Source organism: Scyliorhinus canicula, chromosome 1 (genome assembly GCF_902713615.1).
Source record: "Scyliorhinus canicula chromosome 1, sScyCan1.1, whole genome shotgun sequence".
NCBI lineage: Eukaryota > Metazoa > Chordata > Chondrichthyes > Carcharhiniformes > Scyliorhinidae > Scyliorhinus > Scyliorhinus canicula.
In genome coordinates, this window is record NC_052146.1 from 237,811,449 (window position 1) to 237,827,472 (window position 16,024).

The 16,024-nt window shown below is 55.2% G+C and overlaps 1 protein-coding gene across 3 annotated transcripts in view; it reads left to right on the plus strand.

Annotated features, from left to right (window-relative positions):
• LOC119972701 (clathrin heavy chain linker domain-containing protein 1-like) overlaps positions 1-16,024 on the plus strand; it is a 132,504-nt gene that overhangs the window by 42,187 nt on the left and 74,293 nt on the right. The window lies entirely within an intron of this gene.

Consider the following 16,024-nt stretch of genomic DNA (forward strand, 5'->3'; position numbering starts at 1 on the left):
CGGCCACATCAGAGGGGGAGGACAAGGAGGAGCTGGACCAGGAGGGGCTGGAGGATGAGCCAGGGGTGGACCTGTGGGACCAACTGGAGGATGGAGGACAGGCGGCGGCGGCGAGGATCCAGCCTGCTTGGAATCCAGGGAGGCCCTCATCCTCACAGAACGTGACTTTATCTCTCCCTTTTTCCCTTTCCACCCACTATTCCCCCTCACCAGTGCCCCCCCCCCCCCCTCCCCCCAACCCGGTCTGCCTAACACTCCCCCCTTGCTTCCCCTCCCTGACCATTCCCATACCCACCCATTACCCGCCCACTTCCCCCAGCCCCCTCCCCCGACCACCCTGTTTGACCATCCCAGGGTCTGTTTTCCATCACTCCAGGGTGATGGGCCTGTGTCGGCACTGTCAACAGATCAATTTACAAGGCAGGAAGGTGATGATAACCCGCTGTGAGCTGAGTTCTGGTGCTCCTCAATCTATGCTAAAATCTGACTCCTGCCTGCTTGCTGAATCGATGCTCACATCCATTACTTGCAGGTGGAATGTCTTGGGGGAGAGCAGAGGGCAACTGGGGGAGAGCAATGCGGAATAACGTGATGGAGGCTTTACATGTCTCAGGTGTAATGTGCTTTAATGTTGAAAATCGTGACCCCCAACTGTCCTGGGCCCCCGATGGTGCTGCCCCCCCTTCCCCCTCAGTGCCCTCTCAGTGATCCTCAATCTGCTTAGCCCTCTGTGCACTACCTCTACGACTAGGTTTGTCCTCAGGATGCACAGCAGAGGTGGAGGCAGGCAGCTGCTTACTGAGTCTTGTGGCCTTTGATGCCGCTGGTGAGTGTCCTCTGGAGGTTCTGGGGCCAGAGGGCCCCGGTGGCTTGCCAGTGTCACTGGCTTTGCTGTGCCACCCTGTTCCACACACTGACTCTGAGACGCTATTGTTGGGTGGGTGGGTTGGTGGTGGAATTCATGGAGGCTGGTGACCACCATCGTCACCCTGTTGGGTGGCTTGGGTTATCCTCCAGCGTTCCCTCCACCCAGTCAGTGCCTGTAGGGCCCTGGGGGTCACCTCGGGACAGAGGGGCAGTTGGATTGAGCTCCAAAAGCCCCTGTGACATCTGGCTCTGCCAGCCCTGGTGGCTCCCCATTGTCTGCACCCTGGTGTCGATGGCACTCTGTGACCGGGCTATGCTCAACAGTGCCTCACCAATGACCTGCGCCATGATCCTCAGCAGCCGGGACATGCTCCGCAGCACCTCGGCAATGCCCATGTGAGACTGGTCTTGCTCCGCAGCACCCTGACAAGGTCCACCTGAGACTGGAACATGCTCCGCAGCACCTCGGCAATGCCCAACTGAGACTGGTCTTGCTCCGCAGCACCCTGACAAGGTCCACCTGAGACTGGAACATGCTCCACAGCACCTCGGCAATGCCCATCTGAGACTGGGACATGCTCCGCAGCACCTCGGCAATGCCGATCTGAGACTGGTCTTGCTCCGCAGCACCCTGACAAGGTCCACCTGAGACTGGGACATGCTCCGCAGCACCTCCGCAATGCCCATCTGAGACTGGGACATGCTCCGCAGCACCTCGGCAAGGTCCACCTGCATCGGGGACTTGTTTCCAATTACTTGGACATGCTGTCGAGGTGCTCACCCGTGGCCGTCACTGAGCAAATCCTTGGACACCACCACTCATTCTGCTAACATCGTGCTCCAGACTTTTCACTGCGATCGCCACCCTAGCAGTGTTGGCCTCAGTGTCATGTTTTACCGGTGCAATCTCCTACGCCCGTAGCCTTTGGGACTCCTCCAGTTGGCTATGGTCCCACTGGAGTATTGCTAACAAACCCCTCTGAGTTTCACAGTCACACCCTAGCGACTGCATCAGCTCCGGGATAGCCTGGTCCAGAAGCTTTACATCTGACTGGGACCCAGCTGGGTCCTGAGATCCAACGGACTTCCGGCTACTGTCTCCCCTGGACGTTCCTGCCTACACCTGATGTGCATCGGCAAATCTGTGCCAGAATGTGCCCCAGAGTCCTGTCCACTACTTTTGCCCACTGAGGTGTGTGTCTTTGTGCTGGTGGATGGTGGGGATGATAGCTGTGACACCTTGACGGTGGGATCCTCAGAGCTCTCCTCTCAGGTGTTCTCTTAAAAGGCAGGAGGGTGGGCTACAATTGTTGGGCCGGCACCTTCGGATGGAGAACCTGTGGGAAAATGGACATGTGGTCAGTGGGAGTGAAGGATCATCATGTTGGCATATACAACGTACGTGTGAGAGGTCATCTGGGTGGGGCCGGTGGGTATCCAGGTCTGTGGCACAGACCATTCTTGACATCGGTGACCAATCTGTCCTCGGCCAGCCTCACAACCTCCAGAGCCCATTCATTGTAGGGGGTGAGGACTCTGATGCCCGGAACTCGGCCACCCACCTGGGCCCTCTCCCGTCTGTTGTGAGACAGCTTCTCCTGCAGGAACACAGTGGGGTCATCATGAGCCACACGCTTCGCAAGGTGGGGGGACATGGCGGGGGACAGGGGTGGACACCATTGCTAGGCATGGATGGCATCTGCTGGTGGGTGCTAGGGTATGCTGGGGCACGGGCGCAACATTGTGCTAGGAGGGATGGGGGGAGGTGCCAAGCAGAGGGTCGTTGAGGGGGGCCAAGCACAGAGTCGTTGGTGGGGGTGGAATGGGGGGTGGGGAGTAGCATCCAGAAGTGGCAGGCAGGATTGGTGTCAGGGGGCCAATGTCAACTCACCCATGTGGCCCGGTGGAGGTGGTTGAGCTTCTTGCGGCACTGGGTGACGTTCCTCCCGGTGACACACCCCGAGATGACTGCCACTGCCTCCCAGGTGATACTGCTGACTTGTGGCTGACCCTCCAACATCTTTGGGAGAATAGGATATCCTGTCTGGCCTCCACCATAGGAATTAGGAGCAAAAGTAGGCAATTCAGCCCTTTGAGCCTGTTCCGCCATTCTATCAGATCATGGTTGATCTCTTCTTGGTCTCAAAACCATGTCCCTACCTGTTCCCCATATCCCTTTAACCTGTTTTTTAAAAATCAGAAATATATCTATCTCCCTCTTGAAACCATCTAATGATTCGGACTCCACCTTACTATGGGACAGCGAGCTCCACCATCTGCATCAGTCTGACCAGGTCGTCATCTCCGAATCGTGGAGCTGGCCTGCACAGTGGCATGGCTGCCTGCTGTCTGGGTTTTGCTCTGCGGGATCGGTTTAAGACGTTCTCCCCCTCATTAGTGAGAAGATGCCAAGTGATGTCCGGGCGAAACAGCTGGCAGAACAGTCTTTTCCAGTGTGAAGTACTTGGGTCATCATTGAATGCCCTAATCAACGTTTGATACAGGTGACAGCCTCGCCAGGTCGACCGTCGGGAAACACCCGTCAATTCCCCCTCGCTACCACACTAACAAACGTTTCTGTTAGATATCGCCCAAGGTATTGGAGAAACTTAAGGGACTAAAATCTATCAAATCCCCGATGGCCTAGATCCTAGGATTCTAAAAGAGATAGCTGCAAACATAATGGATGTGCTAGCTATGATTTTCCAAAATTCCTTAGATTTGTGAACAGTCCCACTGGATTAGAAGCTGTGAAATGTTACACTGTTTTTCAAGAAAGGAGGAAAAGAGAAAACAGTGAACTACAGGCCAGTTAGCCAAAGATGAGTTGATGGGCAAATACTGAAATCTACTATTCAGGAAATTCTTAACAATGCACTTAGAAAAGCATAGTATGATTAGAACAAATCAACATGGTTTTGCTGAAGGGCCCTATTTGACAAATTTCTTGGACTGTTTTGAGGATGTAACTAGTAGGGCAGATGAAGGGGGCCCAGTAGATGAAGTATACCCGCACAAAGATGAAGAGGCAAAATAAGTGGTCCTGGAATTGAGGGTAATATATTAGCATGGATAGAGGATTAGTTAGCATATAGAAAACAGTGAGCGGGCATAAATAGGAATTTTTCATGTTCACAGGCAGTGAATCGTGGAATCTAGCAAGGCATATTGCTCGGACCTCAGCTATTTATTATCTACATTAATGACATAGATGAGGAGCCGGAATAATGTATCAAAGTTCACTGATAATTCAAACTGGGTGGAAAGGTAAACTGTGGGGAGGCCAGAGAGACTGAAACAAGTATAAACAAGTTAGGTGAGTGGAGAACATGATAGCAGATGGAGTATTTTATATGAAAGTGTGAAGTTCATCAGAATAAAAAAGTAGCATATTTTCTAAAAGGTGAGAAACTTTTAAGTATTGATATTCAAAAAGACTTGGATGTGCTTGTACTAGAAATAGAGAATGTTCTCCTGCAGGTGCAGCGAGCAATTAGGAAGGCAAATTGCATGTTGGTCTTTGAAAGGGGATTAGAGTTCAAAAAGAAAGAAGTCTTGTTACAGTTGTACAAGTTTTGGTGAGACACTTCTGGAGTAGTGTATGCATTTTTGGTCTCCACATTTAAGAAAGGATCTACTTGCATTGGAGCCGGTACAGTGAAGGTTCACTAAATTGGTCCCTAGGATAATTGGGCTTTATTCTCTGGAGTTTCGAAGAATGGCAGGCTACCTCATTGTAACATATAAAACTCTAAAGGGACTTGATAAGATGAGAGATTGTTTCAATCAGTTGGGGAATCTAAAATATGGGGACACAGTCTCAGGATAAGGAACTGATCATTTTAAGACTGATATAATGAGAAATCTCTTCCCAAATTCCCAACCCCATTGTTAAATATATTTAAGGCTGGAATAGCTTTTGGCCTCTCAGGGAATTAAGGGATTTGGGGAGTGGGTGTGAAATGGAGGTGAAACCCAAGGTTAACCATCATATTGAATGGCGGAGCAGGCTCAAAAGACCATGTAGTTTGCTCTTACTCCTACTTCTTATGTTCCTATGTCTAGCACACCACCTGAATCTCCTACGAACTCTGACCACCCCCACAACTCCCCATTCCCTGACCTGACTTGCCCCTAACCTTCCCGACTACTCCTGAGACTCGACTAGCCCAACCCACCTACTCACTATCCCACCTGCCATTCTACCCACCTTACTCAAGTGACACTCTACTTACCTGCTACACCATCTGTCACGTTACCCACACTACCCTTTACCCACTTAATTTCTCCCTGTAATCTTTCAAAGAAACTTTGGAACATTGAAACTCTTTGTTTGGGATTTTCCAGCCCTGCCATGGGAGATTCAGTGGCCCAGCCAAAGATCCATTCGGCTGGACTCTCTGTTCTTGAGACTAAGTGTGACGGCGGAGCAGGATTTGTGGAATTCCATGACAGCAAAACTGGCGTCGCACCTGGATTGATTCTACGACCATTAAGGGGCTCGCACCGGTACCACGTGTAACACAATCGATTCCAATGAGAAACGGTGCCGGATTTGCAATTGATACTCAGGAGGCTGCAGCCACACATACATACTTCACTCCCCACACACACTTATCCCAGCCAACAAAATGATGCTGGTGGCGCTGGAACACGACCATAGGCTGATGGGTAGGCTGGGGCCAGAGGGCACCTAGTGGGGTGGCCTAGGGGAATACTCATACAACCTGTGGCCCTAAGTTCACAATGGGCAGTCAGCGGCGCGCACAGCTGCATGGCTGCCTTGCCGGCTGCGGCAGTGGTGTTCCATGCTCATCTACCCCGACCCCACAGCCCACCTTCTGGCCAGCCCTCGCTACCCCCCGGTCCTGGCAGAAGTCTTCTGGCCGGCGACACAACTGTCGGCAAACTATGGTGATGTTGGCCACTTGCCATACGCCCTCTCTCTCCCTCAGCAGCTACGGTGCCTGTTTCACGATATTTAAAAGTACAAGTGAACCTCGCTGTTGGAAATTTGGCCCACTTGAGGTGGAGAATCGGGGTGCCCTGGAAAATACCAGGTCGGCCCCACTGCTGATATGCCAATGCCGATTATTGTACGTGCGTTCTGCAACGCATTGACCCCGCTATCGAGGTAACGGAGAATTGCGATTTGGCGTGAAATCGACGTCCTCTGCGATTTCGCCGTCCAAACCAATTCTCTGTCCAGTCGCGTTTCCCGATTCTGGCGTCGGCTGACGGAGAATTACGCCCATTGACTTTTAGAAGGACCAGATGATCGGTGCAACGAGTGGGACCAGAAATTCTTGTCCTTTACTTACAGAATATGGCAGCTATGCTGTTAAAAGGGGACTTGGCTTGTCTTGCTCCTGTGCAACAAAGCTCTTCAAGGGACTGTACCCTCCACATTTCTAGAGAAGCTAGGATTGGAATTTCCAATGGTGATTGCCGCTCCTCGAAAGATTCAGGGTTTCATATTTGACATTATTTGAACCTAAACCTGAGTAAAAGTTCACTTTAAGAAAGTACTGCAATTTTGCATGCAGTTTGCACCTAGGTCACCAATTGTGCAGAAAATGGAAATTGTAGGCCCATGTAGGTGGCACTCCTGTGTTCAAGAGCAGGTGTCATCAATATATCTTGAACCTTTTGAAACTCTGCCATTTGAAAGATTTTGTGATTGTTTTTTATTTTTTTTTTTAAAATAATTTTTATTGAAATTTTTCGATACAAACATTTACCCCTACTACATTTTAAATTATAACACAACAAATCCCCCCTGGAAAATCCTCCCCACGCCCTCCCCCGCGCGCACCCCCCCCCCCCCCCCCCTCCCCCCCCCCCCCCCCCCCCCCCCCCCCCCCCCGCGCGCTACCAGTCTAGCAACCAAACCGTTTTTCCCTTTCTGCCGATGGCCTCGGGCAGTCATTGCCCGCGACCCCCCGCTGACGTGCTCCCTTCGTTGCTATCCCCCCCCCCCTCCCTTCCCCCCCCCCCCTTTCTCCCCGGGTTGCTGCTGTTTCGGCCTCCAGTTCCTATCTCTGATCCAGAAAGTCAAGGAAGGGCTGCCACCGCCGGAAGAACCCCTGTACCGACCCTCTCAGGGCGAATTTGATTCTTTCCAATTGGATGAAGCTTGCCATGTCGTTTAACCAGGTGTTAACACTTGGTGGCCTTGTGTCCCTCCACTGAATCAAGATCCTTCTCCGAGCTACCAAGGACGCAAAGGCCAATATTCCGGCCTCCCCTGCCTCCTGTACTCCTGGCTCCACCCCAACCCCAAAAATCGCTAGCCCCCACCCTGGTTTGACCCTGGTTCCCACCACTCTCGATACCGTCCCCGCCACCCCCTCCCAGAACTCTTCCAGTCATATGGGCTCTGTGCAGCACCTTAAATTGGATGAGGCCCAACCTTGCGCACGACGACGACGAATTGACCCTCTCTAAGGCATCCGCCCATGTCCCATCTTCTATCTGCTCTCCCAGCTCCGCTTCCCACTTGTCTTTCAGCTCCTCTATCGATACCTCCTCCACCTCCTGCATTATTTTGTAGATGTCCGAGACCTTCCCTTCTCCGACCCAGACCCCTGACAGCACCCTATCACTCACCCCTCTATCGGGAAGCAAGGGAAATCCTTCCACCTGTCGTCTGGCAAATGCCTTCACCTGCAGGTATCTAAACGTGTTCCCCGGGGGGAGCTCAAATTTCTCCTCCAGCTCTCCCAGGCTCGCAAACCTCCCCTCTATGAACATGTCCCTCAGTTGCCTGATGCCCGCCCTGTGCCAGCTCTGGAATCCCCCGCCAGTGTTCCCCGGGACAAATCTGTGGTTCCCTCTCAGTGGCGCCGCCATCAGACCCCCCACTTCCCCCCTGTGTCGCCTCCACTGCCCCCAGATTTTCAGGGTGGCCGCCACTACCGGACTCGTGGTATACCTTGTGGGGGGGAGCGGCCATGGTGCCGTTACTAGCGCCCCCAGGCTTGTATTGCCGCAGGACGCCCTCTCCATACGTTTCCAAGCTGCCCCCTCCCCCTCCATCACCCACTTGCGCACCATCGATGCGTTCGCCGCCCAGTAGTATCCGGAAAGATTGGGTAGCGCTAATCCTCCCCTGTCCCTACTCCGTTCCAAGAAAATCCTTCTCACTCTAGGGGTGCCATGTGCCCACACATAGCCCATAATGCTGCTAGTTATCTTCTTGAAGAAGGCCCTGGGGAGAAAGATGGGCAAGCACTGAAACAGAAACAAGAACCTCGGGAGGACCGTCATTTTGACTGACTGCACCCTCCCTGCTAGCGACAGCGGTACCATGTCCCACCTCTTGAACTCCTCCTCCATCTGCTCCACCAGCCTTGAAAAGTTCAGCTTGTGGAGGGTCCCCCAGTTCCTTGCCACCTGCACCCCCAAGTACCTGAAGCTCTTTACTGCTCTCTTAAAGGGGAGCCGCCCAATTCCCTCCCCCTGATCTCCCGGGTGTATCACAAAGACCTCACTTTTACCCACATTTAATTTATATCCCGAAAAGTCCCCAAACTCCGCTAGTATTTCCATTACCTCCGGCATTCCCCCTTCCGGGTCCGCCACATATAACAACAAATCATCCGCATAGAGTGATACCCGATGTTCCTCCCCTCCCCTTGTCAGTCCTCTCCACCCCCCTGAACCCCTCAGTGCCATCGCCAACGGTTCGATCGCTAATGCAAATAGTAAGGGGGATAGGGGGCATCCCTGCCTGGTACCTCGATGGAGCCCAAAATACTCTGACCTCCTCCCGTTTGTAACCACACTCGCCATCGGGGCCGAATACAGCAGCTTCACCCACTTGATAAATCCCTCCCCAAACCCAAACCGTTCCAGCGTCTCCCACAGGTATTCCCACTCCACCCTATCGAATGCCTTCTCCGCATCCAGTGCTACCACTATCTCAGCCTCCCCCTCCACTGCTGGCATCATAATCACATTCAACAGTCTCCGGACATTTGTGTTAAGTTGTCGTCCCTTTACGAACCCCGTCTGGTCCTCATGGATTACCCCTGGCACACAATCCTCTATTCTGGTTGCCAGGACCTTTGCCAACAGTTTGGCATCTACATTCAAGAGGGAGATAGGCCTGTAGGACCCGCACTGTACAGGGTCTTTGTCCCGCTTCAGGATCAAGGAGATCAGGGCCTGTGACATTGTCGGGGGCAGAACCCCCCCCTCTCGCGCCTCATTGAAGGCTCGCACCAGCACTGGACCCACCAAGTCCACATACTTCTTATAAAATTCCACCGGGAACCCATCCGGCCCCGGCGCCTTCCCCGCCTGCATCTGGCCTATCCCTTTAACTAGCTCCTGCAGCTCTATCGGCGCCCCCAGCCCCTCCACCCGTTCCTCCTGGACCTTTGGGAACCTCAATCTATCGAGGAAGTTCTCCATTCCCCCCCTCCTCCTGGGCGGCTCAGACCGGTACAATTCCCTGTAGAAATCCCTGAAGACCCCGTTCACCTCTTGCCCCTTCTGCACTACGTTCCCTCCCTTCTCTCTCACTCCCCCAATCTCTCTGGCTGCATCTCGCTTGCGCAGCTGGTGTGCTAGCATCCTGCTCGCCTTTTCCCCGTACTCATAGACCGCGCCCTGTGCCCTTCTCCATTGCGTCTCCGCCTTCCTAGTGGTCAGTAGGTCAAACTGGGCCTGTAAACTGCGCCGCTCCCTCAACAGATCCTCCTCTGGTGTCTCCGCATATCTCCTGTCCACTTCTATAAGTTCCCCCACCAGTCTCTCCCTCTCCTGCCTCTCCTTCCTTTCTCTGTGTGCCCTTATGGAGATCAGCTCTCCTCTGATCACTGCTTTCAGGGCCTCCCAGACTACCCCCACCTTCACCTCGCCCGTGTCGTTCGTGCCCAGATATCTCTCAATGCCCTTCCGGACCCTTCCGCACACCTCATCGTCCGCCAGCAGCCCCACATCCAGGCGCCACAACGGGCGCTGGTCCCGTGCTTCCCCCAGTTCTACCTCTACCCAGTGTGGTGCATGGTCCGAAATTGCAATGGCCGAGTACTCCGTGTCCTGCACTCTCGAAATCAGCCCCCTGCTCAGTACAAAAAAGTCTATTCTGGAGTACACCCTGTGGACGTGGGAGAAAAAAGAATACTCCCTCGCCCTTGGCCTGCCAAATCTCCAAGGGTCTACCCCCCCCATTTGCTCCATGAACCCCCTTAGCACCTCTGCCGCTGCCGGCCTCCTATTCGTCCTGGAACTCGATCTGTCCAGCCCAGGGTCGAGCACTGTATTGAAGTCCCCCCCCATGATCAGGCCCCCTGCCTCCAGACCCGGAATGAGGCCCAACAGGCGCCTCATAAAACCCGCGTCATCCCAATTCGGGGCATACACATTCACCAGCACCACATTCTCTCCCTGCAGCCTACCCTTCACCATCACGTACCTACCCTCCTTATCTGCTACCACCTGCGCCGCCACGAACGACACCCTCTTTCCCACCAAAATCGCCACCCCCCGGTTCTTTGCGTCCAAGCCTGAGTGGAACACCTGTCCCACCCACCCCCTTCTCAGGCGTACCTGGTCTACTACTCTCAAGTGAGTCTCCTGCAACATTGCCACATCCGCCTGCAGTCCCTTTAGGTGTGAAAAAACCCTTGCTCTCTTGACCGGCCCATTCAGCCCCCTCACGTTCCAAGTAATCAACCGGGTCGCGGAGCGACCTGTCCCTTTCCCCTGTCTATTAGCCATGTCCTGTCCCCTGTTCGCCCCGGGTCGACCCTCCCCTTCTGACCCGTTCCCCATGGCGATGGCCCCCCCCCCTCTCTCCTCCCGTTCTTCCCTTCCCGTCCTCGGCCTTTCCAGCAGCAACCCGGTATCCCCCCCTAACCCCCCTTCCCCCCCCCCCGGCTAGGACCCCTCCTAGCCGCGGTGTATCCACCATCGTACTCCCGAGAGTCAGCTGATTTTCGCTGACCCGGCTGCCCCTGCCACACTCCGACTCCTCCCGATGTGGGGGGGGAGGGGCCTCCCCCCCCCCCTTGCCATCCCTCTCTGACCCCGCTTCAGCGCGGGAAAAGCCGCCATTGCTGGCCACACCCCACTCTTCTCTCCTCCCCCTTCCTCTGTCCCGCGCGCGGGAAACAGGGGAAAGCCCGCGCTTTCGCCCGGCCACACCCTACCCCGCCATCTTCAATTCCACCCCCGTCCCCATCCAAGCCCATAAAAAAGCCCCCTTAAAACGAGAGGAAGAAAAAAGAGAAAAAGAAAACACGCATAACCAACTTGCACCCCCCCCGTCCCGCCTCCCCAACTTAACAATATAACAATATAAATAACAAATCTCAAATAAATACATAACTATGCCTGCATAACTAAATAACTACCCAATAATAACGTATTTAACCATCACCCTCCATCGAACAGAACAGTAACCATAACCCTTAAAGAACAGATCAAAAAACAGTAAAAAAGCCCCCCCTACAACAACAATAATTAAGGGAAGTTGGCAACGGGAAGAGACACACAAAAAGGAACAAAGAAACCCCCCATAACACAAGTTTCAAAGAAACCAAACGATCCATCAACTTTAACCAAGTTCCGACCTGGCCTAAGAAAGACATGGGCCACTTGATCAGTCAAGGGTACTCGGGCGGCCTCGACCGCCGGCGTTCCCAAGTTCTAGTTCAGGTCCAGCTTTTCCTCCCGAACAAAAGTCCATGCCTCCTCTGGGGTCTCAAAGTAATGGTGCTGGTCCTTGTAGGTGACCCACAAGCGCGCTGGCTGCAGCATTCCGAACTTGATCCTCTTTGCGTGCAGCACCGCCTTCGTCCGGTTAAACCGGGCCCGCCGCTTTGCCACCTCCGCACTCCAGTCCTGATATATCCGCACCGTCGAATTCTCCCATTTGCTGCTTTTCTCCCTCTTGGCCCACCTCAGCACTTTCTCCCGATCACAGAAACGCTGGAATCGCACCAGCACCGCCCTCGGGGGCTCGTTCGCCCTAGGCCGCCTAGCCATGACCCGATATGCTTCTTCCAGCTCCAGAGGCGATGGACCGGCCCCCTCTCCCATCAGGGAGCTCAGCATCTCCGCTACATATTTCGGGAGATCAGGCCCCTCCAGGCCTTCTGCTAGGCCCAGGATCCTCAAGTTCTTCCGCCTCATTCGAGTGTCCAGCTCCTCAAAGCGGCTCTGCCATTTCAGGTGGAGTGCCTCGTGCACCTCCACCTTTCCCACGAGGACCGTGGCCTCCTCCTCCCTTGCAGTCATCTCCTGCTGCAGCTCTCTTATCGACGCCTCTTGGGTCGCCTGGGCCCCCATCAGCCTTGTGGTCGTCGCGTTCATAGACTCTAAGAGTTCCACTTTCAGCTCCGTAAAACACCGGAGGAGAGCGGCCTGCTGCTCCTCCGCCCATTTTCTCCAATCTTCTAGTGCGCCACCGGCCGCCATTTTGGTCCTCTTCCCCCGCTTTTTTCGGGGAGCTGCTGCCGCTTTTTTTGTCGCCCCACTCCGAGTACCGACCATAAAGTTGGTCTCACTCTCCTCAGGGAGCCTTCCCCCACCGGGATTCGTCTTTACAGTACCGTCGGGGCCCTCCAATCGGCCCTTAAACACCTTTGTCGCAGGAGCTGCCAAATGTGCGACTTAGCTGGTCATAGCCGCAACCGGAAGTCTCTGATTGTTTTTTATTGAAAGCATGTTTCTGTATCAGTGCCCTGCTAACTGACGATTATTGCTGTCTTTATTGGCAGCCTGGAAAGGCTTGAGGGAAAACAATAAGGCTGTGACTATCATGCTGTGACCTGTCTTAGAGTTTGGCTGGAGAATGTTGCACAACTCTAGCTACTTCACTGACTAATCAGACCACCTGAGCTATTACTCAGAAGAGTTTGGTTTACAGAAAAGTTACTTGTATTCAACTCAATTCTATGATTTTCTTATTTAACTGGAAGGAAATACAGAGGGCTGGATTTTCTGATTTTGAGACTAAGTGCTGATGCCAGCGTGGAAACAGTGGTGTTTTACGATAGGAAAAACGGCACAACAGTTGTACTGATTCAGCAACTCTAAATGGGCTATGACCACCGCCACGTGAAACGCAACCGGTTCCATGCGAAACGGCGCCGGATTTTCCGGGTCCGTGATTGGCGCACATGAGGCTCACTGGCAGCAGCCGCACTTAAACGATCCATCTCCCCACACACGCATCCCAGTCAACAAAATGGCTGCAGGGAGAGCAGCGCCAAGGTTCAGGGACACTGAGCTGGACACCCTCCTGGATGCCTTGGCGGAGAGGCGGATGATCCTGTACCTGGCCCGGAAGGAAGACCGCCAGACACTGTGGGCAAAGACGTCTAGACTGGCATACAGTGCTGGAAGAAACTGCATGACCTCCTCAGGGCGGCCAGGGTGAGTAGGCAACCCTGTGCCCCAGGCACTAACCCCGCCCCACACACATGTAACCCAGCCCCTCCTCCCCAGGAGACAGCCGAACCCCCCACCCTGCCCCATATGCCAGCACCCATGCCAGCCGCAATGACCTGATGCCCTGGCCACTGATGCCATCATCTACCCAACCCTGGGCTGCTTCCGTTGAAACGTCTAACATTGTCATTGTTTGTGTTTTGTCCCCCCCCCTCCCCCACTCCAGGATAAGACCTCACACAACTGCTGGGAGTGGGAGAAGACTCCGGAGGGCGCCCATCAGACCTGCGGCACTCACCATACTCGAGCAGAGGGCACTGGGTGTGGTCAGCGGCCCGGAGGAAAGGGAGGTCACCGACGTGGAGGTGGCTGGTGGGTGAGCAAGTGAGGCCGCGCTTAGTTGTGGATCCCCATGTCACATGTGGACCCCCCCCCCACACACCCCTCACTCCACTCACCCCCCTCATCCCCCCGCACCGCCCTCACTCCACCCTCTCACACACCCCTCGTGTCATACATACACGTCGTCTTGTGTCTTATAGGACCTGCCGGTAGGTCCATTCGGAGACCCCCGCCCCAACCAGTGCCAGAGCCGGTGCCAACCAGACGGCCTAGCACTGATGGGGAGAGCAGCCGGAACATCAGCCCTCTGCCCGAGACTCAGGACACCCCGGAGCTCGGATTGGAGGACACTGACTTTCCATCATAGCTGTCTCCAACGCCCTCCAACATCTCAGAGACACTCACCTCGGTTGGGCACATTAGAGAAGAGGCTCCTGAGACACTCTCTGCGCACCATACATCACATCCGGTACAGCAAGTGGAGATAGGACCAGGCGAGGGGCTGGACGGTTGCAGGGCAGGCCGGCCCCAGGAACCAGCTGCCGTCCAGACTGGTTCAGAGCTCCAGGAACATGCAGTCCCAGCCATAGAACAGGTGCAGTCAGAGACCCTGGGACTACAGGAGGGGTGACGGCTGGCTTCTAGCATCTGCAGGCGCAGGTGGAGGAGTCCATCCGCTTGCAGGAGCAGGGAGTGGTGCCGGTCATGCGTGCCACCCAGGCCGACTCTGAACGGATGGCATCCGAGGTGGGGGCATATCTGTCAGAAGGTGCAAGGCCTGGGACATTCTGTGCAGGCAGAGGCTGAGGCCCAGGACAGGGCTGCCCCCTCACCATGTGCCAGAACCACCTAGACATTGCAGCGGCACTCCTCAGCATGGTCTAGTTACAGCAGGCCATGGCTGAGAATGTCGGCGGCATTGCCCAGGCGCTAGTTGGCGTGGCGCAGACATTGGGTGGGGTGGCCCAGTGCCAGAGGGAGGTGTCCCAGTCCCAGAGGGAGGTGGCCCACATCAAAAGGGAGGTGGCCCAGTCACTGGCTGATGTGTCACAGACGCTGGCTGATGTTACAGCACAATGCACCTGTGCACCAATGTCTGCGAGATCCCGGACAGGTCCCCACTCGGTGACTGGAACGACCCCGTCGAATAAAAGTTCAGGGTGATCGTCACCTTGATGGTCACTGGGAGCGGGTGTCCTCACCTATACACCCCGAGGTGCCAGGTATGCCATCATCTGGCAAATATGTCTCACAGTCCCTCTGCACATCCGGAGTCTCCGTCTGCATGCCCGGTCCAGCAGGTCCGCGTATGACATGATGTTCCGGTACACGCGGGGCCTCATCCGTTGTCTCCTTGGCATCTCCTCCTCCTCAGCCTGTTGGGCGGCCAACCCTCCAGCCTGTGCGGCCGCCACCTGCCCCTCTGCAGCCCGCTCCTCTGCTGCAGCTTCCCCCCTACTCTCTGAATCCACCCCGCTCACGCGGCGGCAGGGCATCTCGCAGGGCTGCGGCCATCACCACAGTGGGCAACATCGCGGGTTGGTGTCTGAATGGCATTCTCTGCAGGGGGTGAAAGGCCAACATATTAGCATGGTGCATACTCCCGTGCCCAACCAGGTACCATGGGTTACACAGTGGCCCCGCCCACGCATGACCCTGCTCCACACCCCTCCTGCCCAGTTGGTATCCGACCCATCGGTGCCCCCGGTCCTAGCACCTGTCCCTGCTGCCAAGGGCACCGTTGGTTGGCTCTGCCCTCACTGGGGGCTGCCTTGGGTGTGACCCTGGGTGGTCCTCGGGTGGGTCGCTGCCGGTTGGGCGGGGTGCTCGGGACCGAGCAGGGGGTGCGGTTTGGCAGGGGGGGGCACACCCATACGGCCGGTGTCACTGTGTAAAACCAGGGGCCGGGGTGGGTGGTCAGCAAGATGGCCGTTGTAATGGCAGTCGGTGCCTGGGCACTGCCCAGTCCCATGGGGGAGCACCCCGGCTGCTCGGCCCGCCCTCCTCCGGCCGTTGCAGGGCCCCCCCCCACTGCAGCCAGCATGGCCGGTGTCCGGGCCGGCAGCCTGCAGTCACTCCACGCCATTTCCTACTTCCTCTCTCGCTCAGCAGGAAGCCAGGTTCACAATTTTTTATAACCACAAGTGAACAAGACCGTTGGGAACTCAGCCAATCAGAAGCGGTGAATTGTGGAGGCCCCAGAGCATCAGGTTTCAGGCCCGCTAATGATATGCCTACTGTACTTTTACCACGTGCGGCGAGCCACGCATCTACGCCATTTTCGGGGTGCCGGAGCATCCCGATTTGGCGTCAAACCAGTGCCTACTGCGATTTCAGCCTCGGCAAACGGAGAATCCTGCTCAGAGACTCTGTTCAGCATCTCCTCTGATTAACTAGCCTGAATCTAAAA